The sequence below is a fragment of the Oncorhynchus masou genome, unplaced genomic scaffold (assembly GCF_036934945.1).
Source record: "Oncorhynchus masou masou isolate Uvic2021 unplaced genomic scaffold, UVic_Omas_1.1 unplaced_scaffold_686, whole genome shotgun sequence".
NCBI classification, from domain to species: domain Eukaryota; kingdom Metazoa; phylum Chordata; class Actinopteri; order Salmoniformes; family Salmonidae; genus Oncorhynchus; species Oncorhynchus masou.
In genome coordinates this window covers 381,910-397,374 of record NW_027013311.1, presented here as the reverse complement: position 1 = coordinate 397,374, position 15,465 = coordinate 381,910, and the positions used below count along the sequence as shown (strand labels likewise).

Below are 15,465 nucleotides of genomic sequence, written 5' to 3'. Positions count from 1 at the left end.
CACCTAAGGTATTATATAGAGAGGACTGGGGATATCACCTCACCTAAGGTATTATATAGAGAGGACTGGGGATATCACCTCACCTAAGGTATTATATAGAGAGGACTGGGGATATCACCTCACCTAAGGTATTATATAGAGAGGACTGGGGATATCACCTCACCTAAGGTATTATATAGAGAGGACTGGGGATATCACCTCACCTAAGGTATTATATAGAGAGGACTGGGGATATCACCTCACCTAAGGTATTATATAGAGAGGACTGGGGATATCACCTCACCTAAGGTATTATATAGAGAGGACTGGGGATATCACCTCACCTAAGGTATTATATAGAGAGGACTGGAGATATCACCTCACCTAAGGTATTATATAGAGAGGACTGGGGATATCACCTCACCTAAGGTATTATATAGAGAGGACTGGGGATATCACCTCACCTAAGGTATTATATAGAGAGGACTGGGGATATCACCTCACCTAAGGTATTATATAGAGAGGACTGGGGATATCACCTCACCTAAGGTATTATATAGAGAGGACTGGGGATATCACCTCACCTAAGGTATTATATAGAGAGGACTGGGGATATCACCTCACCTAAGGTATTATATAGAGAGGACTGGGGATATCACCTCACCTAAGGTATTATATAGAGAGGACTGGGGATATCACCTCACCTAAGGTATTATATAGAGAGGACTGGGGATATCACCTCACCTAAGGTATTATATAGAGAGGACTGGGGATATCACCTCACCTAAGGTATTATATAGAGAGGACTGGGGATATCACCTCACCTAAGGTATTATATAGAGAGGACTGGGGATATCACCTCACCTAAGGTATTATATAGAGAGGACTGGGGATATCACCTCACCTAAGGTATTATATAGAGGGGACTGGGGATATCACCTCACCTAAGGTATTATATAGAGAGGACTGGGGATATCACCTCACCTAAGGTATTATATAGAGAGGACTGGGGATATCACCTCACCTAAGGTATTATATAGAGAGGACTGGGGATATCACCTCACCTAAGGTATTATATAACAGAGAGGACTGGGATATCACCTCACCTAAGGTATTATATAGAGAGGACTGGGGATATCACCTCACCTAAGGTATTATATAGAGAGGAGGACTGGGGATATCACCTCACCTAAGGTATTATATAGAGAGGAGGACTGGGGATATCACCTCACCTAAGGTATTATATAGAGAGGACTGGAGATATCACCTCACCTAAGGTATTATATAGAGAGGACTGGGGATATCACCTCACCTAAGGTATTATATAGAGAGGACGGGGATATCACCTCACCTAAGGTATTATATAGAGAGGACTGGGGATATCACCTCACCTAAGGTATTATATAGAGAGGACTGGGGATATCACCTCACCTAAGGTATTATATAGAGAGGACTGGGGATATCACCTCAACTAAGGTATTATATAACCTAGAGAGGACTGGGGATATCACCTCACCTAAGGTATTATATAGAGAGGACTGGGGATATCACCTCACCTAAGGTATTATATAGAGAGGAGGACTGGGGATATCACCTCACCTAAGGTATTATATAACAGAGAGGACTGGGATATCACCTCACCTAAGGTATTATATAACAGAGAGGACTGGGATATCACCTCACCTAAGGTATTATATAGAGAGGACTGGGGATATCACCTCACCTAAGGTATTATATAACAGAGAGGACTGGGATATCACCTCACCTAAGGTATTATATAACAGAGAGGACTGGGATATCACCTCACCTAAGGTATTATATAGAGAGGACTGGGGATATCACCTCACCTAAGGTATTATATAACAGAGAGGACTGGAGATATCACCTCACCTAAGGTATTATATAACAGAGAGGACTGGGGATATCACCTCACCTAAGGTATTATATAACAGAGAGGACTGGAGATATCACCTCACCTAAGGTATTATATAGAGAGGACGGGGATATCACCTCACCTAAGGTATTATATAGAGAGGACTGGGGATATCACCTCACCTAAGGTATTATATAACAGAGAGGACTGGGGATATCACCTCACCTAAGGTATTATATAGAGAGGACTGGGGATATCACCTCACCTAAGGTATTATATAGAGAGGAGGACTGGGGATATCACCTCACCTAAGGTATTATATAACAGAGAGGACTGGGGATATCACCTCACCTAAGGTATTATATAACAGAGAGGACTGGGGATATCACCTCACCTAAGGTATTATATAACCGAGAGGACTGGGGATATCACCTCACCTAAGGTATTATATAGAGAGGAGGACTGGGGATATCACCTCACCTAAGGTATTATATAGAGAGGACTGGGATATCACCTCACCTAAGGTATTATATAACAGAGAGGACTGGGGATATCACCTCACCTAAGGTATTATATAGAGAGGACTGGGGATATCACCTCACCTAAGGTATTATATAGAGAGGACTGGGGATATCACCTCACCTAAGGTATTATATAACCGAGAGGACTGGGGATATCACCTCACCTAAGGTATTATATAGAGAGGACTGGGGATATCACCTCACCTAAGGTATTATATAGAGAGGACTGGGGATATCACCTCACCTAAGGTATTATATAGAGAGGACTGGGGATATCACCTCACCTAAGGTATTATATAGAGAGGACTGGGGATATCACCTCACCTAAGGTATTATATAACCGAGAGGACTGGGGATATCACCTCACCTAAGGTATTATATAGAGAGGACTGGGGATATCACCTCACCTAAGGTATTATATAGAGAGGACTGGGGATATCACCTCACCTAAGGTATTATATAGAGAGGACTGGGGATATCACCTCACCTAAGGTATTATATAGAGAGGACTGGGGATATCACCTCACCTAAGGTATTATATAGAGAGGACTGGGGATATCACCTCACCTAAGGTATTATATAACAGAGAGGACTGGGGATATCACCTCACCTAAGGTATTATATAGAGAGGACTGGGGATATCACCTCACCTAAGGTATTATATAGAGAGGACTGGGGATATCACCTCACCTAAGGTATTATATAGAGAGGACTGGGGATATCACCTCACCTAAGGTATTATATAGAGAGGACTGGGGATATCACCTCACCTAAGGTATTATATAACAGAGAGGACTGGGGATATCACCTCACCTAAGGTATTATATAACAGAGAGGACTGGAGATATCACCTCACCTAAGGTATTATATAGAGAGGACTGGGGATATCACCTCACCTAAGGTATTATATAGAGAGGACTGGGGATATCACCTCACCTAAGGTATTATATAGAGAGGACTGGGGATATCACCTCACCTAAGGTATTATATAGAGAGGAGGACTGGGGATATCACCTCACCTAAGGTATTATATAACAGAGAGGACTGGGGATATCACCTCACCTAAGGTATTATATAGAGAGGACTGGGGATATCACCTCACCTAAGGTATTATATAGAGAGGACTGGGGATATCACCTCACCTAAGGTATTATATAACAGAGAGGACTGGGGATATCACCTCACCTAAGGTATTATATAACAGAGAGGACTGGGATATCACCTCACCTAAGGTATTATATAGAGAGGACTGGGGATATCACCTCACCTAAGGTATTATATAACAGAGAGGACTGGGGATATCACCTCACCTAAGGTATTATATAGAGAGGACTGGGGATATCACCTCACCTAAGGTATTATATAGAGAGGACTGGGGATATCACCTCACCTAAGGTATTATATAGAGAGGACTGGGGATATCACCTCACCTAAGGTATTATATAGAGAGGACTGGGGATATCACCTCACCTAAGGTATTATATAGAGAGGACTGGGGATATCACCTCACCTAAGGTATTATATAGAGAGGACTGGGGATATCACCTCACCTAAGGTATTATATAGAGAGGACTGGGGATATCACCTCACCTAAGGTATTATATAGAGAGGACTGGGGATATCACCTCACCTAAGGTATTATATAGAGAGGACTGGGGATATCACCTCACCTAAGGTATTATATAACAGAGAGGACTGGGGATATCACCTCACCTAAGGTATTATATAGAGAGGACTGGGGATATCACCTCACCTAAGGTATTATATAGAGAGGACTGGGGATATCACCTCACCTAAGGTATTATATAGAGAGGACTGGGGATATCACCTCACCTAAGGTATTATATAGAGAGGACTGGGGATATCACCTCACCTAAGGTATTATATAACAGAGAGGACTGGGGATATCACCTCACCTAAGGTATTATATAACAGAGAGGACTGGAGATATCACCTCACCTAAGGTATTATATAGAGAGGACTGGGGATATCACCTCACCTAAGGTATTATATAGAGAGGACTGGGGATATCACCTCACCTAAGGTATTATATAGAGAGGACTGGGGATATCACCTCACCTAAGGTATTATATAGAGAGGAGGACTGGGGATATCACCTCACCTAAGGTATTATATAACAGAGAGGACTGGGGATATCACCTCACCTAAGGTATTATATAGAGAGGACTGGGGATATCACCTCACCTAAGGTATTATATAGAGAGGACTGGGGATATCACCTCACCTAAGGTATTATATAACAGAGAGGACTGGGGATATCACCTCACCTAAGGTATTATATAACAGAGAGGACTGGGATATCACCTCACCTAAGGTATTATATAGAGAGGACTGGGGATATCACCTCACCTAAGGTATTATATAACAGAGAGGACTGGGGATATCACCTCACCTAAGGTATTATATAGAGAGGACTGGGGATATCACCTCACCTAAGGTATTATATAGAGAGGACTGGGGATATCACCTCACCTAAGGTATTATATAGAGAGGACTGGGGATATCACCTCACCTAAGGTATTATATAGAGAGGACTGGGGATATCACCTCACCTAAGGTATTATATAACAGAGAGGACTGGAGATATCACCTCACCTAAGGTATTATATAGAGAGGACTGGGGATATCACCTCACCTAAGGTATTATATAGAGAGGACTGGGGATATCACCTCACCTAAGGTATTATATAACAGAGAGGACTGGGGATATCACCTCACCTAAGGTATTATATAACAGAGAGGACTGGGGATATCACCTCACCTAAGGTATTATATAGAGAGGACTGGGGATATCACCTCACCTAAGGTATTATATAGAGAGGACTGGGATATCACCTCACCTAAGGTATTATATAGAGAGGAGGACTGGGGATATCACCTCACCTAAGGTATTATATAGAGAGGACTGGGGATATCACCTCACCTAAGGTATTATATAACAGAGAGGACTGGGGATATCACCTCACCTAAGGTATTATATAGAGAGGACTGGGGATATCACCTCACCTAAGGTATTATACAGAGAGGACTGGGGATATCACCTCACCTAAGGTATTATATAGAGAGGACTGGGGATATCACCTCACCTAAGGTATTATATAACAGAGAGGACTGGGGATATCACCTCACCTAAGGTATTATATAGAGAGGACTGGGGATATCACCTCACCTAAGGTATTATATAGAGAGGACTGGGGATATCACCTCACCTAAGGTATTATACAGAGAGGACTGGGGATATCACCTCACCTAAGGTATTATATAGAGAGGACTGGGATATCACCTCACCTAAGGTATTATATAGAGAGGACTGGGGATATCACCTCACCTAAGGTATTATATAGAGAGGACTGGGGATATCACCTCACCTAAGGTATTATATAGAGAGGACTGGGGATATCACCTCACCTAAGGTATTATATAGAGAGGACTGGGGATATCACCTCACCTAAGGTATTATACAGAGAGGACTGGGGATATCACCTCACCTAAGGTATTATACAGAGAGGACTGGGGATATCACCTCACCTAAGGTATTATATAGAGAGGACTGGGGATATCACCTCACCTAAGGTATTATATAGAGAGGACTGGGGATATCACCTCACCTAAGGTATTATACAGAGAGGACTGGGGATATCACCTCACCTAAGGTATTATACAGAGAGGACTGGGGATATCACCTCACCTAAGGTATTATATAGAGAGGACTGGGGATATCACCTCACCTAAGGTATTATACAGAGAGGACTGGGGATATCACCTCACCTAAGGTATTATATAGAGAGGACTGGGATATCACCTCACCTAAGGTATTATATAGAGAGGACTGGGGATATCACCTCACCTAAGGTATTATATAGAGAGGACTGGGGATATCACCTCACCTAAGGTATTATATAGAGAGGACTGGGGATATCACCTCACCTAAGGTATTATATAGAGAGGACTGGAGATATCACCTCACCTAAGGTATTATATAGAGAGGACTGGGGATATCACCTCACCTAAGGTATTATATAGAGAGGACTGGGGATATCACCTCACCTAAGGTATTATATAGAGAGGACTGGGGATATCACCTCACCTAAGGTATTATATAACAGAGAGGACTGGGATATCACCTCACCTAAGGTATTATATAGAGAGGACTGGGGATATCACCTCACCTAAGGTATTATATAGAGAGGACTGGGGATATCACCTCACCTAAGGTATTATATAACAGAGAGGACTGGGATATCACCTCACCTAAGGTATTATATAACAGAGAGGACTGGGGATATCACCTCACCTAAGGTATTATATAGAGAGGACTGGGGATATCACCTCACCTAAGGTATTATATAGAGAGGACTGGGATATCACCTCACCTAAGGTATTATATAACAGAGAGGACTGGGGATATCACCTCACCTAAGGTATTATATAACAGAGAGGACTGGGGATATCACCTCACCTAAGGTATTATATAACAGAGAGGACTGGGATATCACCTCACCTAAGGTATTATATAGAGAGGACGGGGATATCACCTCACCTAAGGTATTATATAGAGAGGACTTTGGATATCACCTCACCTAAGGTATTATATAGAGAGGACTGGGGATATCACCTCACCTAAGGTATTATATAACAGAGAGGACTAGGGATATCACCTCACCTAAGGTATTATATAGAGAGGACTGGGGATATCACCTCACCTAAGGTATTATATAACAGAGAGGACTGGGGATATCACCTCACCTAAGGTATTATATAACAGAGAGGACTGGGGATATCACCTCACCTAAGGTATTATATAGAGAGGACTGGGGATATCACCTCACCTAAGGTATTATATAGAGAGGACTGGGGATATCACCTCACCTAAGGTATTATATAGAGAGGACTGGGGATATCACCTCAACTAAGGTATTATATAACATAGAGAGGACTGGGGATATCACCTCACCTAAGGTATTATATAGAGAGGACTGGGGATATCACCTCACCTAAGGTATTATATAGAGAGGAGGACTGGGGATATCACCTCACCTAAGGTATTATATAACAGAGAGGACTGGGATATCACCTCACCTAAGGTATTATATAACAGAGAGGACTGGGATATCACCTCACCTAAGGTATTATATAGAGAGGACTGGGGATATCACCTCACCTAAGGTATTATATAACAGAGAGGACTGGGATATCACCTCACCTAAGGTATTATATAACAGAGAGGACTGGGATATCACCTCACCTAAGGTATTATATAGAGAGGACTGGGGATATCACCTCACCTAAGGTATTATATAACAGAGAGGACTGGAGATATCACCTCACCTAAGGTATTATATAACAGAGAGGACTGGGGATATCACCTCACCTAAGGTATTATATAACAGAGAGGACTGGGATATCACCTCACCTAAGGTATTATATAACAGAGAGGACTGGAGATATCACCTCACCTAAGGTATTATATAGAGAGGACGGGGATATCACCTCACCTAAGGTATTATATAGAGAGGACTGGGGATATCACCTCACCTAAGGTATTATATAACAGAGAGGACTGGGGATATCACCTCACCTAAGGTATTATATAGAGAGGACTGGGGATATCACCTCACCTAAGGTATTATATAGAGAGGAGGACTGGGGATATCACCTCACCTAAGGTATTATATAACAGAGAGGACTGGGGATATCACCTCACCTAAGGTATTATATAACAGAGAGGACTGGGGATATCACCTCACCTAAGGTATTATATAACCGAGAGGACTGGGGATATCACCTCACCTAAGGTATTATATAGAGAGGAGGACTGGGGATATCACCTCACCTAAGGTATTATATAGAGAGGACTGGGATATCACCTCACCTAAGGTATTATATAACAGAGAGGACTGGGGATATCACCTCACCTAAGGTATTATATAGAGAGGACTGGGGATATCACCTCACCTAAGGTATTATATAGAGAGGACTGGGGATATCACCTCACCTAAGGTATTATATAACCGAGAGGACTGGGGATATCACCTCACCTAAGGTATTATATAGAGAGGACTGGGGATATCACCTCACCTAAGGTATTATATAGAGAGGACTGGGGATATCACCTCACCTAAGGTATTATATAGAGAGGACTGGGGATATCACCTCACCTAAGGTATTATATAGAGAGGACTGGGGATATCACCTCACCTAAGGTATTATATAGAGAGGACTGGGGATATCACCTCACCTAAGGTATTATATAGAGAGGACTGGGGATATCACCTCACCTAAGGTATTATATAGAGAGGACTGGGGATATCACCTCACCTAAGGTATTATATAACAGAGAGGACTGGGGATATCACCTCACCTAAGGTATTATATAGAGAGGACTGGGGATATCACCTCACCTAAGGTATTATATAGAGAGGACTGGGGATATCACCTCACCTAAGGTATTATATAGAGAGGACTGGGGATATCACCTCACCTAAGGTATTATATAACAGAGAGGACTGGGGATATCACCTCACCTAAGGTATTATATAACAGAGAGGACTGGAGATATCACCTCACCTAAGGTATTATATAGAGAGGACTGGGGATATCACCTCACCTAAGGTATTATATAGAGAGGACTGGGGATATCACCTCACCTAAGGTATTATATAGAGAGGACTGGGGATATCACCTCACCTAAGGTATTATATAGAGAGGAGGACTGGGGATATCACCTCACCTAAGGTATTATATAGAGAGGACTGGAGATATCACCTCACCTAAGGTATTATATAGAGAGGACTGGGGATATCACCTCACCTAAGGTATTATATAGAGAGGACTGGGATATCACCTCACCTAAGGTATTATATAGAGAGGACTGGGGTTATCACCTCACCTAAGGTATTATATAGAGAGGACTGGGGATATCACCTCACCTAAGGTATTATATAGAGAGGAGGACTGGGGATATCACCTCACCTAAGGTATTATATAACAGAGAGGACTGGGGATATCACCTCACCTAAGGTATTATATAGAGAGGACTGGGGATATCACCTCACCTAAGGTATTATATAGAGAGGACTGGGGATATCACCTCACCTAAGGTATTATATAACAGAGAGGACTGGGGATATCACCTCACCTAAGGTATTATATAACAGAGAGGACTGGGATATCACCTCACCTAAGGTATTATATAGAGAGGACTGGGGATATCACCTCACCTAAGGTATTATATAACAGAGAGGACTGGGGATATCACCTCACCTAAGGTATTATATAGAGAGGACTGGGGATATCACCTCACCTAAGGTATTATATAGAGAGGACTGGGGATATCACCTCACCTAAGGTATTATATAGAGAGGACTGGGGATATCACCTCACCTAAGGTATTATATAGAGAGGACTGGGGATATCACCTCACCTAAGGTATTATATAACAGAGAGGACTGGAGATATCACCTCACCTAAGGTATTATATAGAGAGGACTGGGGATATCACCTCACCTAAGGTATTATATAGAGAGGACTGGGGATATCACCTCACCTAAGGTATTATATAGAGAGGACTGGGGATATCACCTCACCTAAGGTATTATATAACAGAGAGGACTGGGGATATCACCTCACCTAAGGTATTATATAGAGAGGACTGGGGATATCACCTCACCTAAGGTATTATATAGAGAGGACTGGGATATCACCTCACCTAAGGTATTATATAGAGAGGAGGACTGGGGATATCACCTCACCTAAGGTATTATATAGAGAGGACTGGGGATATCACCTCACCTAAGGTATTATATAACAGAGAGGACTGGGGATATCACCTCACCTAAGGTATTATATAGAGAGGACTGGGGATATCACCTCACCTAAGGTATTATACAGAGAGGACTGGGGATATCACCTCACCTAAGGTATTATATAGAGAGGACTGGGGATATCACCTCACCTAAGGTATTATATAACAGAGAGGACTGGGGATATCACCTCACCTAAGGTATTATATAACAGAGAGGACTGGGGATATCACCTCACCTAAGGTATTATATAGAGAGGACTGGGGATATCACCTCACCTAAGGTATTATACAGAGAGGACTGGGGATATCACCTCACCTAAGGTATTATATAGAGAGGACTGGGATATCACCTCACCTAAGGTATTATATAGAGAGGACTGGGGATATCACCTCACCTAAGGTATTATATAGAGAGGACTGGAGATATCACCTCACCTAAGGTATTATATAGAGAGGACTGGGGATATCACCTCACCTAAGGTATTATATAGAGAGGACTGGGGATATCACCTCACCTAAGGTATTATATAGAGAGGACTGGGGATATCACCTCACCTAAGGTATTATATAACAGAGAGGACTGGGATATCACCTCACCTAAGGTATTATATAGAGAGGACTGGGGATATCACCTCACCTAAGGTATTATATAGAGAGGACTGGGGATATCACCTCACCTAAGGTATTATATAACAGAGAGGACTGGGGATATCACCTCACCTAAGGTATTATATAGAGAGGACTGGGGATATCACCTCACCTAAGGTATTATATAGAGAGGACTGGGATATCACCTCACCTAAGGTATTATATAACAGAGAGGACTGGGGATATCACCTCACCTAAGGTATTATATAACAGAGAGGACTGGGGATATCACCTCACCTAAGGTATTATATAGAGAGGACTGGGATATCACCTCACCTAAGGTATTATATAGAGAGGACTGGGGATATCACCTCACCTAAGGTATTATATAACAGAGAGGACTGGGATATCACCTCACCTAAGGTATTATATAACAGAGAGGACTGGGATATCACCTCACCTAAGGTATTATATAGAGAGGACTGGGGATATCACCTCACCTAAGGTATTATATAACAGAGAGGACTGGGATATCACCTCACCTAAGGTATTATATAACAGAGAGGACTGGGATATCACCTCACCTAAGGTATTATATAGAGAGGACTGGGGATATCACCTCACCTAAGGTATTATATAGAGAGGACTGGGGATATCACCTCACCTAAGGTATTATATAACAGAGAGGACTGGAGATATCACCTCACCTAAGGTATTATATAGAGAGGACTGGGATATCACCTCACCTAAGGTATTATATAGAGAGGACTGGGGATATCACCTCACCTAAGGTATTATATAACAGAGAGGACTGGGGATATCACCTCACCTAAGGTATTATATAACAGAGAGGACTGGGGATATCACCTCACCTAAGGTATTATATAGAGAGGAGGACTGGGATATCACCTCACCTAAGGTATTATATAGAGAGGACTGGGGATATCACCTCACCTAAGGTATTATATAGAGAGGACTGGGGATATCACCTCACCTAATGTATTATATAGAGAGGACTGGGGATATCACCTCACCTAAGGTATTATATAGAGAGGAGGACTGGGATATCACCTCACCTAAGGTATTATATAGAGAGGACTGGGGATATCACCTCACCTAAGGTATTATATAGAGAGGACTGGGGATATCACCTCACCTAAGGTATTATATAGAGAGGACTGGGATATCACCTCACCTAAGGTATTATATAGAGAGGACTGGGGATATCACCTCACCTAAGGTATTATATAGAGAGGACTGGGGATATCACCTCACCTAAGGTATTATATAGAGAGGACTGGGGATATCACCTCACCTAAGGTATTATATAGAGAGGACTGGGGATATCACCTCACCTAAGGTATTATATAGAGAGGACTGGGGATATCACCTCACCTAAGGTATTATATTATAGAGAGGACTGGGGATATCACCTCACCTAAGGTATTATATAACAGAGAGGACTGGGGATATCACCTCACCTAAGGTATTATATAGAGAGGACTGGGGATATCACCTCACCTAAGGTATTATATAGAGAGGACTGGGGATATCACCTCACCTAAGGTATTATATAACAGAGAGGACTGGGGATATCACCTCACCTAAGGTATTATATAACAGAGAGGACTGGGGATATCACCTCACCTAAGGTATTATATAGAGAGGACTGGGGATATCACCTCACCTAAGGTATTATATAACAGAGAGGACTGGGGATATCACCTCACCTAAGGTATTATATAGAGAGGACTGGGGATATCACCTCACCTAAGGTATTATATAGAGAGGACTGGGGATATCACCTCACCTAAGGTATTATATAGAGAGGAGGACTGGGGATATCACCTCACCTAAGGTATTATATAACAGAGAGGACTGGGGATATCACCTCACCTAAGGTATTATATAGAGAGGACTGGGGATATCACCTCACCTAAGGTATTATATAACAGAGAGGACTGGAGATATCGCCTCACCTAAGGTATTATATAGAGAGGACTGGGGATATCACCTCACCTAAGGTATTATATAGAGAGGACTGGGGATATCACCTCACCTAAGGTATTATATAGAGAGGACTGGGGATATCACCTCACCTAAGGTATTATATAGTGCGTGTGTTGAGGGGTCAGGTAAAGGTATGCAGGTGCGTGTGTGTGTTGAGGGGTCAGGTAAAGGTATACAGGTGTGTGTGTTGAGGGGTCAGGTAAAGGTATACAGGTGCGTGTGTTGAGGGGTCAGGTAAAGGTATACAGGTGTGTGTGTTGAGGGGTCAGGTAAAGGTATACAGGTGTGTGTGTTGAGGGGTCAGGTAAAGGTATACAGGTGTGTGTGTTGAGGGGTCAGGTAAAGGTAAACAGGTGCGTGTGTTGAGGGGTCAGGTAAAGGTATACAGGTGTGTGTGTGTTGAGGGGTCAGGTAAAGGTAAACAGGTGCGTATTCACCAGGCCGATTCTGCCGCTAACAGTTTTTAAAACGGAGTGACACAAAATTTCTCCGATTACAGAAACTGTTCCTCGGTTTGGTTCCTAAACGGTTTCCGTAAGTGGATACAGTTCCAACTTGGATTAAAAACTTGTTGTAGTTGTTAAATCTCTTTTTCCCAATCCTATAACTCACTCACAACCCCCCCCCCCCCCCCCTCACAGGTCCTGAAGGGTCACGATGATCATGTGATCACATGTCTGCAGTTCTGTGGTGACCTCATCGTCAGTGGATCTGATGACAACAGTCTGAAAGTCTGGTCTGCCCTGACCAGCAAGGTAAGACTGGTATCCACACTGCTACCCTGTTGGTAAGACTGGTATCCACACTGCTACCCTGTTGGTAAGACTGGTATCCACACTGCTACCCTGTTGGTAAGACTGGTAGTCACACTGCTACCCTGTTGGTAAGACTGGTATCCACACTGCTACCCTGTTGGTAAGACTGGTATCCACACTGCTACCCTGTTGGTATGACTGATATCCACACTGCTACCCTGTTGGTAAGACTGGTAGTCACACTGCTACCCTGTTGGTAAGACTGGTATCCACACTGCTACCCTGTTGGTAAGACTGGTATCCACACTGCTACCCTGTTGGTAAGACTGGTATCCACACTGCTACCCTGTTGGTAAGACTGGTATCCACACTGCTACCCTGTTGGTATGACTGATATCCACACTGCTACCCTGTTGGTATGACTGATATCCACACTGCTACCCTGTTGGTAAGACTGGTAGTCACACTGCTACCCTGTTGGTAAGACTGGTATCCACACTGCTACCCTGTTGGTAAGACTGGTATCCACACTGCTACCCTGTTGGTAAGACTGGTATCCACACTGCTACCCTGTTGGTAAGACTGGTATCCACACTGCTACCCTGTTGGTAAGACTGGTCACACTGCTACCCTGTTGGTAAGACTGGTATCCACACTGCTACCCTGTTGGTAAGACTGGTATCCACACTGCTACCCTGTTGGTAAGACTGGTATCCACACTGCTACCCTGTTGGTAAGACTGGTATCCACACTGCTACCCTGTTGGTAAGACTGGTATCCACACTGCTACCCTGTTGGTAAGACTGGTATCCACACTGCTACCCTGTTGGTATGACTGGTATCCACACTGCTACCCTGTTGGTATGACTGGTATCCACACTGCTACCCTGTTGGTATGACTGGTATCCACACTGCTACCCTGTTGGTAAGACTGGTATCCACACTGCTACCCTGTTGGTAAGACTGGTATCCACACTGCTACCCTGTTGGTAAGACTGGTATCCACACTGCTACCCTGTTGGTAAGACTGGTATCCACACTGCTACCCTGTTGGTAAGACTGGTATCCACACTGCTACCCTGTTGGTAAGACTGGTAGTCACACTGCTACCCTGTTGGTAAGACTGGTAGTCACACTGCTACCCTGTTGGTAAGACTGGTAGTCACACTGCTACCCTGTTGGTAAGACTGGTAGTCACACTGCTACCCTGTTGGTAAGACTGGTAGTCACACTGCTACCCTGTTGGTAAGACTGGTAGTCACACTGCTACCCTGTTGGTAAGACTGGTATCCACACTGCTACCCTGTTGGTAAGACTGGTATCCACACTGCTACCCTGTTGGTAAGACTGGTATCCACACTGCTACCCTGTTGGTAAGACTGGTAGTCACACTGCTACCCTGTTGGTAAGACTGGTAGTCACACTGCTCTGTTTCAGAGAAAGGGAAGGACATGAAATGTGTATTGACCAGGGAGAGAGGGACATAAACTGATGTGGACACTCGATGTCCATTACCTCAGCTTATCTCACACCTTTTCAACAGGTTTAAACATGTTTTACTCAGTGGGATTGGTTCATTAGGGTCAACTGGATTAAACATGTTTTACTCAGGGGATTGGTTCATTAGGGTCAACTGGTTTAAACATGTTTTACTCAGGGGATTGGTTCATTGGGGTCAACTGGATTAAACATGTTTTACTCAGGGGATTGGTTCATTAGGGTCAACTGGTTTAAACATGTTTTACTCAGGGGATTGGTTCATTGGGGTCAACTGGTTTAAACATGTTTTACTCAGGGGATTGGTTCATTGGGGTCAACTGGTTTAAACATGTTTTACTCAGGGGATTGGTTCATTAGGGTCAACAGGTTTAAACATGTTTTACTCAGGGGATTGGTTCATTGGGGTCAACTGGA

General features: G+C 43.1%; 1 pseudogene; it reads left to right on the top strand.

The window, feature by feature from the left end:
- LOC135536946 (F-box/WD repeat-containing protein 7-like) overlaps nucleotides 1–15,465 on the top strand; it is a 46,243-nt pseudogene that overhangs the window by 13,823 nt on the left and 16,955 nt on the right.